The following is a 15,155-nucleotide window of genomic DNA, read 5'->3' as shown; positions in this document are numbered from 1 at the left end:
CATATCTCGTGGGCGCCAAATCACCTTCTCCCCGAGAAGCTCCCTTCTCCCGAGCCGCGAAACCTCAGCCCCACCTCCATGGCACCCCCCACCGCACCAATTTCACAGCCGCCCTCCTCCCTAATGCCGGAGACGCTGTCCATTTGCCGTCGTGCACTGGGCCGTGTGCCTCTTACTCCGTGCTGCTGGTGCTGCCTCGACGATGGCCGCGTGAACCGTACCGGAGCATATTCACCCCCGCCGTTGTTCAAGGCGCCGGAGCGGCTCCAACTTCGGATCCGTCCAGAGTCCTGGCGCTGCTTCGGCATAGCCGTCGACTGTCGCGACATCGCTCTTTCCCTGCCGCCGGTCGCCACCGCAACCGCGCCGGCCTCACCGAATCGGTAGCTGGAACTGCCTACTTCACCATGCCGCCAGATAGGTCGCACCTCATCTCAAATCACTTTATTTAGGTGTCGGCTATCTGAATTTTTATTCTGGGCCAATCGATTTGCAATGGGAAGCAGCACCCCTCGAGGCGGCGGAGCTCCTAGGCTGCCGGTTGGCTGGTGTCTAACGTAAGGGTGCGGGGCCGCAAGTTTGCCGCGGAAGCAGCGCTTAGATGGCTATCTTTTAGAGTTGCGTGGGTTGAAGGTGCTGCCGCCGCCGGACCTGGATGACGGGGAGTCTTTGTGGATTGGCCCGGGGACAGCGCAATCACGACAGTGCGGTGGGGCGGGGAGAGGGGTTTTGGCCGGGGCCACGGAAGGCGGAGGCAGGCTGCTCTGCCGTTGGTCGCTGGCTCTTCGGGGAAGATTCCGAACAGTGTCAGCCGGGAGGCACAAGACGGCCAGCCATCCGGCGTAGATCGGACAGTACCAAAATAAAATAAAATCGTGTGATCCCAATTTAGTCTTCAGTCAACAGACGTGTGACCACTCTCGTACCTTGCTGTTGATCTCTTAGTGTATTTCTTCATATCAAAGAGATATGTCGTTCTTAACATTATGCGTTATCTGCATCTTCAGACACACCGTCTTCCGACTCACCGCAGCTGCTCCAACAAGGGAAGCATACACCAGAAGGGAGCTATAGTCCCCACTCAACAGTTCCCTGCATCGAATGCGCGTGCCCGACATGCACAGCCACAACAACTGCAGGGCCATCGACAAGTCAGCACATGATGCTCACTCCTATGGATGGCAGCCACATAGGTTGTACCCTCATCTTACTTGTGTGCAACATTTATGGCTTTGTTATTCATCTAAGCATGGAAAATAGATCATCACATTTCACTGTATATTCATGTTGATGTCTTACGGGTCTTGTTCAGGATTTAACGCTGTTCCATAGTTCAGCTAAGATACTTTTTCTTTAGGTAACATTGTTCCATAGTTATCATCCATCAGCCAATGCTATCCCACAGGCTGGTGATTATAGTATTATACCACTTCTAATATTTCCTATGTTGCTCTTTAATACTTTTGTGTGCCATCTAGTTAATCTCGAGTACAAACGATACATATTCTGTAGCTTTCATCTGTGTTCTCCCTTTAGTTTATGAGACCTGTTGCTGCTAGTTAACCCCAGTCCTACTATTTGTGTCGTCTCCTATAGGCACTCATTACATAAATTTAACTACTAGTTGTCTTCCATGCATGCCAGATATAATTGCACACACTGATATATCCACAAGAACCTCACGGAGCAATGTAAAGGCCAATAAACTTGATGTCAATGATACCCAATATGATGGAACATGTAAAGGCAGTTCTTCAGAAGACTTATAGAAAGATGATGAATCCTCTTCACCCCACAAGGTCCTTGCTCTAACTTGGCCTGTGATATGGGTACAACATGCATATAATGTCCTGGAGTGTATCTACTCTGTTGCAATGCCATGTGCTTAGCATGCTGATCATGCATGTAAATATGTCATGCCTTCCTGTTTTTCAGTACCTATTCCATTCATGATAACATGTTTACAAATTCAAGTACTGTCATTCTACTCTATCGCAATGCCATCTGCTTAATTTGGACATCATGCTTCTGAATATCTTATGCATTGTTATTCATCAGTATATACTTCATCTGTCTACCATACCATGTTTTTTTACATTGAAGTGATGTTCTAGTGCTCTGTTGCAATGCCATCTTATTTTCCCAATCATACACGTGTATGTTGCCTTAGTTATTTATGTACGTATTCCGCTAGCATACAGTTTTACATTCAACTAGTGTTTTTTTGCTGTGTTGTCCTGTTGTATCCCTAGCTCTTACACCTACTCCCTTCGTCTGGATTACATGTTGCCAAAATGGATAAAAAAGGATGTATCTAGAACTGAAATACGCCTAGACCCATCCATTTTTTCCGGATGGAGGGAATACATGTCAATATGTCATGCCTTTCTATTCTTCAGTACCTATTCCATCTCTCTGCTGCCGCATGTTTTATAATTAAAGCACCATTCTTCTATACAAGGCATGCAAGGGGAAGACGACTATGTTAGAATCTGAAGGGTTACAAACAAGGCCTTTGCAAAAGATCCAAATGCCAGGAGATAATGAACCAACTCCAGTTTTTATAGATACTGCTCCAGCACAGAGAAACCCAACTCCTACTGATAATAAGCATATTCCAGTAGCCAAAGAACTAGTCCGCTCCAGTCCAGCAAAAATATGTCAACTCAACTCTAAGAAGCGTGTGCGTATCCTTGCATCATGAAATTTTATAGCATGCTGATCATATTTTCTACATGTTTCTTACCCATCTCTCTTTTAGAAAATAAGCTTAACAGATAGAAGATTTTCTGCAATGGTATCGATTATGAGGAAAGATTCTGGCAGGAATTCTCTGTGCTCCAATGTAGATGTAAGTACCTGTTGTATATCACTATATTTTTACATCAGCTTGTATTTTGTTAATCGGCGTGAATCCAACCTTTATCTGATCTAAACTTAGTTGTAGCAAAATGTATGATTAAAGGCCACAATGTTGATTTTTGCAAGGAAAACTGCCTGGTAGTTTTGCATCCTGAGCTGCATGAGTGTACTATCTCATATCAGTGGGTTTGAATGCTTTGGTTCTGCAGTGGGTTTTTCAGTGTTTTTTAACTGTGTTGTCCTGTCGTATCCCTAGCTCTTACATCATACTCCCTCCGTCCAGATTAAATGTCGCAGAAATGGATAAAAATGGATGTATCTAGAACTGAAATACGCCTAGACCCATCCATTTATTTCCGGATGGAGTGAATACATGTCAATATGTCATGCCTTTCTATTCATCAGTACCTATTCCATCTCTGTTGTAGCATGTTTTATAACAGAATCACCATTCTTCTATATAAGGCATGCAAGGGGAAGACGGCTATGTTAGAATCTGAAGGGTTACAAACTAGGTCTTTGCAAAATATCCAAACGCCAGGAGATAATAAACCAACTCCATTTTTCATAGATACTGCTCCAGCATAGAGAAACCCAACTCCCACTGATAATAAGCAGATTCCAGTGGCCAAAGAACAAGTCCGCTCCAGTCCAGCAAAAGGATGTCAACTCCATTCTAAGAAGCATGTGCGTATCCTCGCATCATGAAATTGTATAGCATTCTGATCATATTTTCTACATGTTTCTTACCCGTCTCTCTTTTAGAAAATAAGGTTAAACGATACAAGACTTCCTCCATTGGGATCGTATTCAAGGAAAATATCTTGCGGGAATTATCTGTGCTCCAGTGATGATGTAAGTACCTATTGTATATCACTATATTTTCACATCAGCATGTATTTTGTTAATCGGCGTGAATCTAACCTTTATCTGATCTAAAATTAGTTGTAGCAAAATGTTAAAGGCGCCAATGTTGATTTTTGTAAGGAAAACTACCTGGTAGTTTTGCGTACTGAGCTGCATGAATGTGCTATCTCATATCACGCACATTACTGAATTGTAGTGCTTCTCTGGTTGCCCATTCATTCATTGTGTCAATGTTGCTTTCGTATTACCTTACCTGGCTGATGATAGCTATGCCATATTGTGTTAATTTGGTGTAGGCTAGTTGCCCAAATGTTCGTTGTGTCAATGTTGCTTTCCTATTATCTGACTTGGCCAATGATAGCAATGCTAGTGTGTTAATTTTGTGCAGGCTGCTGAACATAAGAAGACAAACTCTGAAAATAGCAAGGCAACCCCATTGTTTCTTTCCAGTAAATCTAGGCCAGGTAATATGGCAATAACTCATGATTAATCTATTTGGTTCCTGTCCTAATTTATGTTATGATGTAGTGGTCAAGACACTCTCCACTATCAATAATACGAGCCTGCCAAAATCGCCATCTGAATCTGTTGTGTATCCTCTGTCTCGAATGCAACGGAATAAATGTATGTTTGTGAACCAATTAATGGCTGAAGCAATGATGGAAATGGTGGATGAATCAAAGGTGCAGAGTCGTGCGACACAACAATTGATCAATGTTTTAAGAGACAGTGTGGCAAAGCAGCAAGAACTTGCCCACATGCTTATGGGCGTCATCTGTGCTGAGGTTGCAGATTTTGACGTTGTAGATGGTTAGGTTCTGCTCATTTATTTGCACTGGCATCAATCTTTGATTGCCCAGTGGATGTAATTTCCTGTGATATATTCTAGATGTGCAATGTTATTCCCTGTATGCCGTACCTTTGCTCGTCGTAATGGGCTCAAATTATCTAATTTGGCCTAAAGACATGAACGAACTTTAGTGGGCCCATTAAGTTAATGGGCCGTTACTAGGCCGAAAGTTAATGGTCGACTCTCTTACCTCCCGGGTCGTTAATAGGTTGACATCGAAGTGGGCAACAGGTGGCCCCAATTTATTTCACAGGCCATTAACATGCTGTTACTAAGTTTGGGCTACATATGGCCCAACTATACTGTAGGCCTTTAGCAGGCCGAAAGATACAGTAGGCTTGTATTGGACCATGAAGAGCATGGGCCACTAAGAGGCCGAAAGTCAGGTCGTATTGTAAACGGCCCAACTGTGTTGTGGGCCTTTAGTAGGCCGAAAGACAAACCGGGCTGGTATTGGACCATGAAGGGCATGGGCCGTTAAGAGGCCAAAACTAAGGTCCGACAACAAATGGCCCAACTCATTTATGGTCCGTTAACAGGCCGAAAGGCACACAGGGCCGGGAATTGGCCCAACAATTAAATGGGTCGCTAAAAGGCCAAAACTCAGGTCCGACAACAATTGGCCCAACTGATTTATGGGCCGTCAACAGGCTGAAAGTGACATCGGGACAGAAATTGGCCCAACACTTAAATGGGCCGCTAAAAGGCCGAAATTCAGGTCCGACTACAGATGGCCCATCAGATTTATGGGTCGTCAACAGGCTGAAAGACACACCAGGCCGGAAATTAGCCCAACATTTAAATGGGTCGCTAAAAGGCTGAAAGATGTACATCTGAAAATTGGCCCATCCATGAAATGGGTCGTTAACAGGCCGAAATCTCATCGGGCCGATATTGAGCCCAAGTATATAGCGGGCTGTTAATGGGCTCGAACTGACGATGGGCTGCAATGGTGTCAAATCTTTAACGGGCCGAATTGGCACATCTCGTATGGGCCGTGGGTTTAAATGGACCTGACACAAGTAGGCCTTATATGGGCTGGACTGCTAATTTTTACTGGGCCGGCCTTTTTCACCAGAATGGGCCACTGTTGGGCTGTACCACGTGTCGATCTATCATAGGCGCCTCCTATCCAATGAGTGGATGACATATGTCCCAACGATGAGTCGACACGTGTTTCCTCTAGCCAATGATGATTTTACACGTGGAAAATCCCCATTGGTTGGGGTTGTTAACGGGTTATCGGATCCAAAACCCGACCCGATAGCTTAACGGCGTTCCATTACGGTGGATGCCACGTGTCGGTCACCCTTGACGAAAGCACTTCTGTGACACGTGATTTATCGTCATGTAAGTGGACACTTCCGTGATGATAATTTTGGTAATGTCATGGAACACTTCTACGACAGCACAGGTATGACTATCTTGATTCTGTCATAAATTTGTCATGGATGTACATGCATGACAAAAAACGCGACCTACTGTGACAAACACGTATCATCACGGAAGTGTATTTTTTTTGTAGTGTAGATATACCCATATCTTCTCAAATCATCTGTGAACGTCAGAAAATAACGATACCCGCCGCGAGCCTCAACACTCATCGGACCGCATACATCAGTATATATTATTTCCAATAAGTAGTTGCTCGCTCCATTGTTCCGGAGAACGGAGTCTTAGCCATCTTGCCCATGAGGCATGGTTCGCAAGCATCAAGTGATTCATAATCAAGTGATTCCAAAAGCCCATCAGCATGGAGTTTCTTCATGCGCTTTACACCAATATGACCTAAACGGCAGCGCCACAAATAAGTTGCACTATCATTATTAACTTTGCGTCTTTTGGCTTCAATATTATGAATATGTGTATCACTATGATCGAGATTCAATAAACCATTCATCTTGGGTGTATGACCACAGAAGGTTTTATTCATGTAAACAGAATAACAATTATTCTTTGACTTAAATGAATAGTCGTATTGCAATAAACATGATCCAATCATATTATGCTCAACGCAAACACCAAATAACATTTATTTTAGGCTCAAAACTAATCATGAAGGTAAAGGGAGTGTGCGATGGTGATCTTATCAACCTTGGAATCATTTCTGATGTCTACTACGCAAATTTATTCTTGTAGACACATGTTGGGCCTCCAAGCACAGATTTTTGTAGGACAGTAGCAATTTTCCAAGTGAATGACCTAAGGCTTATCAATCCGTGAGAGGTGTAGGATGAATATGGTCTCTCTCAAATGACCCTACAACCAAATACAAGAAATCTCTTGTGTCCCCAACACACCCAATACAATGGCAAATTGTATAGGTGCACTAGTTCGGCGAAGAGATGGTGATATAAGTGTAATATGGATGGTAGAAATATATTTTTATAATCTGAATAAATAAAAACAGCAAGGTAGCAAATAGTAAACGGGCAAAAAATGGTATTGCAATGCTTAAAAATGAGGCCTAGGGTCCGTACTTTCGCTAGTGCAACCTCTCAACAATGCTAACATAGTTGGATCATATGATTATCCCTGAAAGTGTAATAAAGAATCACTCCCAAGTTCCTATTAGTGGAGAACAAAAGATAGGAATTGTTTGTAGGTCACGAAACCACCTCAAAGCTATTCTTTCCGTTCGATCTATTCAAGAGTTTGTACTAAAATAACACAGAGCTATTTTTTCCGTTTGATCTATCCTATAGTTCGTACTATAATAACACCATAGCAAATTCATATTCATAATACTCAATCCACACAAAGAACTATAAGGATACCCCAAATTTTCTGTCAGAGAAAAGATAGTAAAAACGTGCATCAACCCCTATGCATAGATTACCCGAGTATCACCGCGAGAATCCGTGAGTTGAATGCCATAACACATATCAAGTGAATCAATAGGATACCTCATTGTCACCTCAAATATTCATATTGCAAGACATATATCATGTGTTCTCATATCTAAATATTCAATCCGATAAGACAAAACTTTGAAGGGTAAAGATTCAATTCATCATAATAAGAGTATAGAGGGGAGAAACATCATATGATCCGACTACATTAACAAAGCCCATTATATAAATCATGAGAGAGAGATAGAGATCAAACACATAGCTACTGGTAAAAACCCTCAACCTCGAGGGTGGACTACTCCCTCCTCATCGTGGTGGCCACCAGGATGATGAAGATGGCCACCGGAGATGATTCCCCTCTCCGGCAGGGTGCCGGGACGGGGTCTAGATTGGTTTTTGCGGATATAGAGACCTTGCGGCGGCGGAACTTTTGATCTAGGGTTACCCCAAAGGGTTTCGAAATATTTGGGAATTTATAGTGTAAACAAGGGGTGCGGGAGGCCACCAAGGTGGGCACAACCCACCTGGGCGCGCCAGGGGGCCTTGGCGCGCCCTGGTGAGTTGTGCCCCCCTCGGGGCACCCCCAGGTGCAGCTCTGGCCCATTGGGTTCCTTCTGGTCCATAAAAAATCTCCTTGGAGTTTTGTTGCGTTTGGACTCCGTTTGGTATTGATTTCCTGCATGTAAAAAACAAGCAAAAAACAACAACTGGCACTGGGCACTGGGTCAATAGGTTAGTCCCAAAAAATGATATAAAGGTGCTATAAAATGGTTGTAAAACATCCAAGAATGATAAAATAACAGCATGGATACTTCATAAATTATAGATATGTTGGAGACGTATCAGCATCCCCAACTTAATTCCTACTCGTCCTCGAGTAGGTAAATGATAAAAGAAAAATAATTTATGAAGTGTGAATGCTAGAAAAGTGCAAAAGTTTGATCAAGGACAATTTCAATCACTTTTTCTAGCATCATAACAACAATTCTTTCTCATAAAATTTCTCATGTTGTAGTGGCAACCAATTCACATGGTAAGGTTCAAACAATGAACTCTCTTGAAACTCAACAACCTATGTTCTTAGTCACCAAGCAATTGCAATTCAACATATTCAACGGAGTTTAAGTAAGAGCTCCACACTCAACCATCTTATAGTCTTCTATGATTGCTAACACTCACCGCATACACACGAGAAAAATGTTTCAACCGGACACATAGAAAGATAGGGGCTTATTGTTTTGCCTCCCAACGTATTCACCTCAAGGGTGATGTCAACAATAATAACTCATGCTACCTATATTCAACTGGACATATGTGCCTAGATCTTTCCTCACCACATGATGCTTTCCAAAATAGAAAAGTAAAAGGGAATAGAGAGAATAACTTTGACTCTTGCATGAAAGTAAATACATAAAAGTAAAAGATAGGCCCTTCGCAGAGGGAAGTAGGGATTTGTAGAGGTGCCAGAGCTCAAAGCGAAAATTGAGAGATAAAAACATTTTGAGAGGTATACTTTTCCCAACGAAAATGACTTAGAGATCCCAACACTTTCCATGCTAGATATATCATAGGCGGTTCCGAAACAGAAAATAAAGTTTATTCCTTTTTCCACCATACTTTCACTTTCCATGGCTAGTCGTATCCACAGGTGCCCTCCATACCAACACTTTCCAAGGAATTTATTATTTGACAACATAAAGTAAATTCATTTTTCATTTCGGGACTGGGCATCCCTAAAACCTTTGCCTTACTCTCGTGCAATGACAAGTGAATAAACACTCATCGTGAGAATAACACATCTAGCATGGAAAATATTGGCGACCCCTCACTGCCTCGTGAGCGGTACGAGCACACAAAAGAGAAATTTATTTTTGAAAATTAGAGATGGCACATAAAAATTATCTTAGAACGACACGGAAATACCGGATATAGGTAGGTCTGGTGGACTCTTGAAAATAAGATTTGGGTTTAAGGGTTTTTTGGATGCACAAGTAGTATCTCTACTTGGTGTGGAATTTTTTTCTAGCAAAGATGGGGGGCAAGCACCACATGTTAAAGGATCTATGACAATATGATTTCTTTGTGAATATGAGAAAACATAAATCATTACGTTGTCTTCCTTGTCGAATGTCCACAATTTTGGCATATAATATTTTGATGGGGGCTCACAATCACAAAAGATTTCCAAGATAGTGTATTTGCATGTGAAAGTTCTCTTCCTTATACTAAATATTCGTGAATTGCTTGTATGACCAATATTGGAATCGTCAAGCCTCAAAAGATTTCACTTTCTAAACTCAAATGTGAAGCTACCACTAGGCATGATATGATTTCAACTTTATGACATTCAATTTATTCAACAATTTACTCATAGGATATAAGTGAGGCACAAGAGTAAATGACAAACTACTCCAAAAAGATATAAGTGAAGATCATGCGAGTAGTTAAGTAAATAGATAGCTATGTGAGGACTCTATCTTATTTAAAAGTTTCAGATCTAAATATTTTATTAAAACAACAAGAAAAATGAAAATAAAATGACATTTCAAGGATAGCACAACTCATGTGAAGAAGCAAAGACTTAGGCTCAACCGATACTAACCGATAATTGTTGAAAAAGAAAGGTGGGATGCCTACCGGGCATACCCAAGCTTAGATGCTTGAGACTTCTTGAAATATTATCTTGGGGTGCCTTGGGCATCCCCAAGCTTGAGCTTTTGTGTCTCCTTAATACCTCTCATATCACGGTTTCCTAAATCTCAAAAGCTTCGTCCACACAAAACTCAACAAGAACTCGTGAAATAAGTTAGTATAAACCAATGCAAAATCTTTATCATTCTCTACTGTATCAAATCACTAAAATTATTATTCAACATTGCCTACTAAATTCCTCTGCATATTCAATACTCTTATCCTCAAATAGAGTCATTAAACAAGCAAACATATGCAAACAATGCAGCAATCTGCCAAAACAGTACAGTCTATAAAGAATGCAAAAGTATCAATACTTATTCAACTCCAAACATTATGAAATTCTACCAGAATGTAGAAAATTTATCAGATCTTAATTTGCAAAAAGTTTCAACATTTTATCACACTCTAACTTTTCTAGGGAATTTTTGCAACATCGATAAACTTTCTGTTTTGAAACAGCAACATGTAGACTTGCAAGATAAGCATGGCAAAGGCTACCAATGCCACTTTTATTAAAATAAAAGATGCAAAAAATTATTCTAAATAACAGCAAGAAAATCCTAGCAAAATAAATTGACACTCCAAGTAAAACCCATATCATGTGAAGAATGAAAACATAGCTCCAAGTGAGGTTACCGATAATGTTGGAGACGAAAGAGGGGATGCCTTCCGGGGCATCCCCAAGCTTAGTTGCTTGGATATTCCTTGGATATTAACTTGGGGTGCCTTGGGCATCCCCAAGCTTAGGGCCTTCTCACTCCTTATTCTCCTCATATCGATATCTCACCTGCCGGTGGACAAAAGTAGGGGTCCTTTTTTGCACCCCTTGACTTGTGTGCAGGCAGTCGCAGCCACACACCCGCAGTTGCGCTTGGATGGACAGAAGAGGAAGCAAAGTCACAAGACTACCAGAGCTGTGCTAAGACCAGAAATATGAAGAGCAGAGGGGCGAGGTGAAACTCCCCTGGCAAGGCCCTTGCCGGGGCGGCCTTCACGGCCCCGACAAGAGCCTTGCCGAGGAAACTTGCCCAACACCAACGGGGCCGCCACCCTTGAGTCTAAAAGTTCCTACGCCATCAACCACATTGGAACCAAGGCTCGGGAGGCGCCTCCATGGTGGCATGCAGATTTTTGTGAAGACAAAGGGACTGCGAGGCCTAGGTAGGAACCAGAAAACAAGACAACAACGAGGCTCCTTGCCGAGGATGCCCACGAGGCCCCGGCAAGACTCTTGCCGAGGCCGCCCACAAGGCCCCGGTAAGACCCTTGCCAGGAATATCAGCAAGACTACGGCAAGGCCTTGCCGCCCCGTCGCCGCCCCAGCTCAGCGGCCAACCCACCAACTAAGCAGGTACCCACGTGGCGGTACGTGGCTCCTGAGCCAACTAGTCAAGCACCTACGTGGTGGCATGCAGATCTTCATGAAGACCCTGCCACCACACCAGCTCAGCAGCCTGCTAGCCTACATGGCGCTGCATGCCTCGTTGGCCTGGACGTGTGTCGGAGCAAGGCGAAGCGGCAATGGATGGGACGGTTCTCATTGCCGTCCCCGATAAAGTGAGAGGACACCTAAGTAGCGCATTTAATGCATTTTTCCTACGGTGCCAGAGATATACTCGACAACTGTACACTTTCCACCTCCTGTGTGCCACTGTGGCAACCCCTTTGACTATAAATGGAGGCCCGCGGCGTACTGAGAGAGGATTCTGACTTTTTGGACCCTATACGCTTTGTAGCTAGTCCAAGAACACCAGATAAAACACAAGCCAGCAGGAGTAGGGTATTACGCATCACTTGCAGCCCGAACCTGGATAAATTTCCCGTGTTGATCTCTTAAGCCCGCTGTGGGAGTCCTGGATTAGGGGGTCTCCAGACAGCCGGACTATCTCCATTGGCCGGACTGTTAGACTATGAAGATACCAGATTGAAGACTTTGTCTCGTGTCCGGATGGGACTCTACTTGGCGTGGAAGGCAAGCTAGGCAATACGTATATGTATATCTCCTCCTTTGTAACCGACCTTGTGTAACCCTAACCCTCTCCGGTGTCTATATAAACCGAAGGGTTTTAGTCTGTAGGACAACAATCACAACATACAATCATACCATAGGCTAGCTTCTAGGGTTTAGCCTCTCTAATCTCGTGGTAGATCTACTCTTGTACTACACATATCTTCAATATTAATCATGCAGGATGTAGGGTTTTACCTCCATCAAGAGGGCCCGAACCTGGGTAAAACATCGTGTTCCCTACCTCCTGTTACCACCCGGCCTAGACGCACAGTTCGGGACCCCCTACCCAAGATCCGCCGGTTTTGACACCGACATTGGTGCTTTCCTCTGTGTCGTCGCCGTTAGGCTTGATGGCTCCTACTATCATCGATAGCGATGCGGTCTAGGGTGAGACTTTTCTCCCCCGACAGATCTTCGTATTCGGCGGCTTTGCACTGCGGGCTAACTCGCTTGGCCATCTGGAGCAGATTGAAAGCTACGCCCCTGGCCATCAGGTCAGATTTGGAAGTTTGAACTACATGGCCAACATCCGTGGGGACTTGATCTTCAACGGATTCGAGCCATAGCCGGGAGCACCGCACTGTCGCGATGGGTATGACCTAGCTCTGCCACCGGACGGTACCCCAGAGGCCGCGCCCGTATCAGCTCCGACCTTTAGCTTGGAGCCAACTGCGCCAATCGAGGGCGGGTGGCTAGACACCGCCTCAGGGGCTGTAGTCTTGACGGCGATCAAGCCAAACACCAGCATAATCCTCTACACAGCCCGTGACTCCAAGGTGCCGGACTCTCTTCCGGATCGCGAACCATCCGCGCCCCTGCTAATCGAATCTGATTGCGCACCGATCATGGGATTCACTGCCGCAGATATCTTTCAGCACTCGCCCTTCGGTGACATTCTGAATTCACTAAGGTCTCTCTCTTTGTCAGGAGAGCGCTGGCCGGATTATGGCCAACAGGATTGGGATGCGGACGATTAAGAAATTCGACGCCCACCCACCACCCACTTTGTAGCCACTGTCGATGATTTAACCGACATGCTTGACTTCGACTCCGAAGAAATCGATGGTATGGACGACGATGTAGGAGACAAACATGAACCAGCACCTATAGGGCACTAGAAAGCCACCTCATCGTATGACATATACATGGTGGATACACCCAATGAAGGCAATGGCGACGAGATAGCGGAGGATGACCCCTTCAAGAAGCAACCCAAGCGCCGACGTCAGCGGCGCCGCTCTAAGTCCCGCCAAAGCAAAAGTGGTGATACTGGCACAGGAGATAATAACACTCCGGATAGCGCCGAAGACAACAACAATCCCCTCCAGCAAGATTTAGAGCAGGAGGATGAAGGAGCCAGCTCTCCTGAGAGAGCGGCTGGCGGAGAGGAGGATGACAATTACATGCCCCCTCGGAAGACGAGGCAAGCCTCGGCGACGATGAATTCGCCGTACTAGAGGATCTCGTCGAACAAGAGCGCTTCAAGCGCAGGCTTATGGCCATGGCAAATAGCCTGAAGAAAAAGCAGCAGCAGCTTCAAGCTGATCAAGATCTGCTAGCTGATAAATGGACTGAAGTCCTCGCGGTCGAGGAATATAAACTCGAGCGTCCCTCCAAGAGTTACCCAAGGCGCAGGTTACTACCCCGACTGGAGGAAGAAGCGTATGATACGGCTGATCGGCCACCTCGTGGCCGCGATAGAGGCATTCCAGCTAAAAGCTCAGCCTCCACCCCAACGCCATCCAAATAAAAAGGCATGGGGAGATACGCCAGACCCGCGAGATATATTGGAGGACAAAGCAAAGCATTCAAGATCGATCTACGGATCACGAGGGCGCACCACTCTGCGAGACGGTAAACGTCACGCCGGATATAGTAAAAGCAAATCCGGCCAGGCCGAACACAGCGGGCAGGACCCATTCGAGCCGCGCCGCGATATAGCCCAATACAGAGGCGCCGCACACCCCTTATGCTTCACAGACGAAGTAATGGAACATCAATGCCCAGAAGGTTTCAAACCTGTAAACATTGAATCATACGACGGCACAACAGATCTCGCAGTATGGATTGAGGACTTCCTCCTCCGCATCCACATGGCCCGCGGTGATGACTTACATGCCATCAAGTACCTCCCACTAAAGCTCAAAGGACCAGCGCGGCATTGGCTTAATAGCTTGCCAGTGGACTCCATTAGCTGTTGGGAAGATCTGGAAGCCGCAATCCTTGACAACTTTCAGGGCACTTATGTGCGACCACCAGACGCCGATGACTTGAGCCACATAATTCAGCAGCTAGAAGAGTCGGGCAGGCAATTCTGGACTCGGTTCCTTACAAAGGAAAATCAAATCGTCGACTGTCCGGATGCGGAGGCCTTAGCAGCTTTCAAGCACAACATCCAAGACGAGTGGCTAGCCCGGCAACTTGGTCAGGAAAAGCCGAAATCTATGGCATCTCTCACGACGCTCATGACCCGCTTTTGTGCGGGAGAAGACAGCTGGTTAGCTCGCAGTAATAACATATCAAAGAACCATGGTACCTTAGATACCAAGGATGGCAATAGCAGGTCACGTCGCAACAAGCATAAGCGCCGCATTAATAGCGAAAGTACTGAGGATACGGCAGTCAATGCCGGATTCAAAGGCTCTAAACCCGGTCAGCGGAAAAAGCCATTCAAACAAAGTACGCCGGGTCCGTCCAGCTTGGACCGTATACTCGATCGCTCGTGTCAAATACACGGCACCCCAGACAAGCCAGCCAATCACACCAACAGGGATTGTTGGGTGTTCAAGCAGGTCAACAAGTTAATTGCCGAAAACAAGGACAAGGGGCCGCATAGCGATGATGAGGAAGAACCCCGACAGCCGCACACTAGAGGACAGAAGAGGTTTCCCCCGCAAGTGCGGACGGTGAACATGATATACGCAACCCACATCCCCAAGAGGGAGCGGAAGCGTGCGCTCATGGGCATATATGCGTTGGAGCCGGTCGCCCCAAAGTTCAACCCTTGGTCCTCCTGTCC

This window comes from Triticum dicoccoides, chromosome 6A, assembly GCF_002162155.2.
Source record: "Triticum dicoccoides isolate Atlit2015 ecotype Zavitan chromosome 6A, WEW_v2.0, whole genome shotgun sequence".
NCBI classification, from domain to species: domain Eukaryota; kingdom Viridiplantae; phylum Streptophyta; class Magnoliopsida; order Poales; family Poaceae; genus Triticum; species Triticum dicoccoides.
This window is presented reverse-complemented; position numbering follows the sequence as displayed.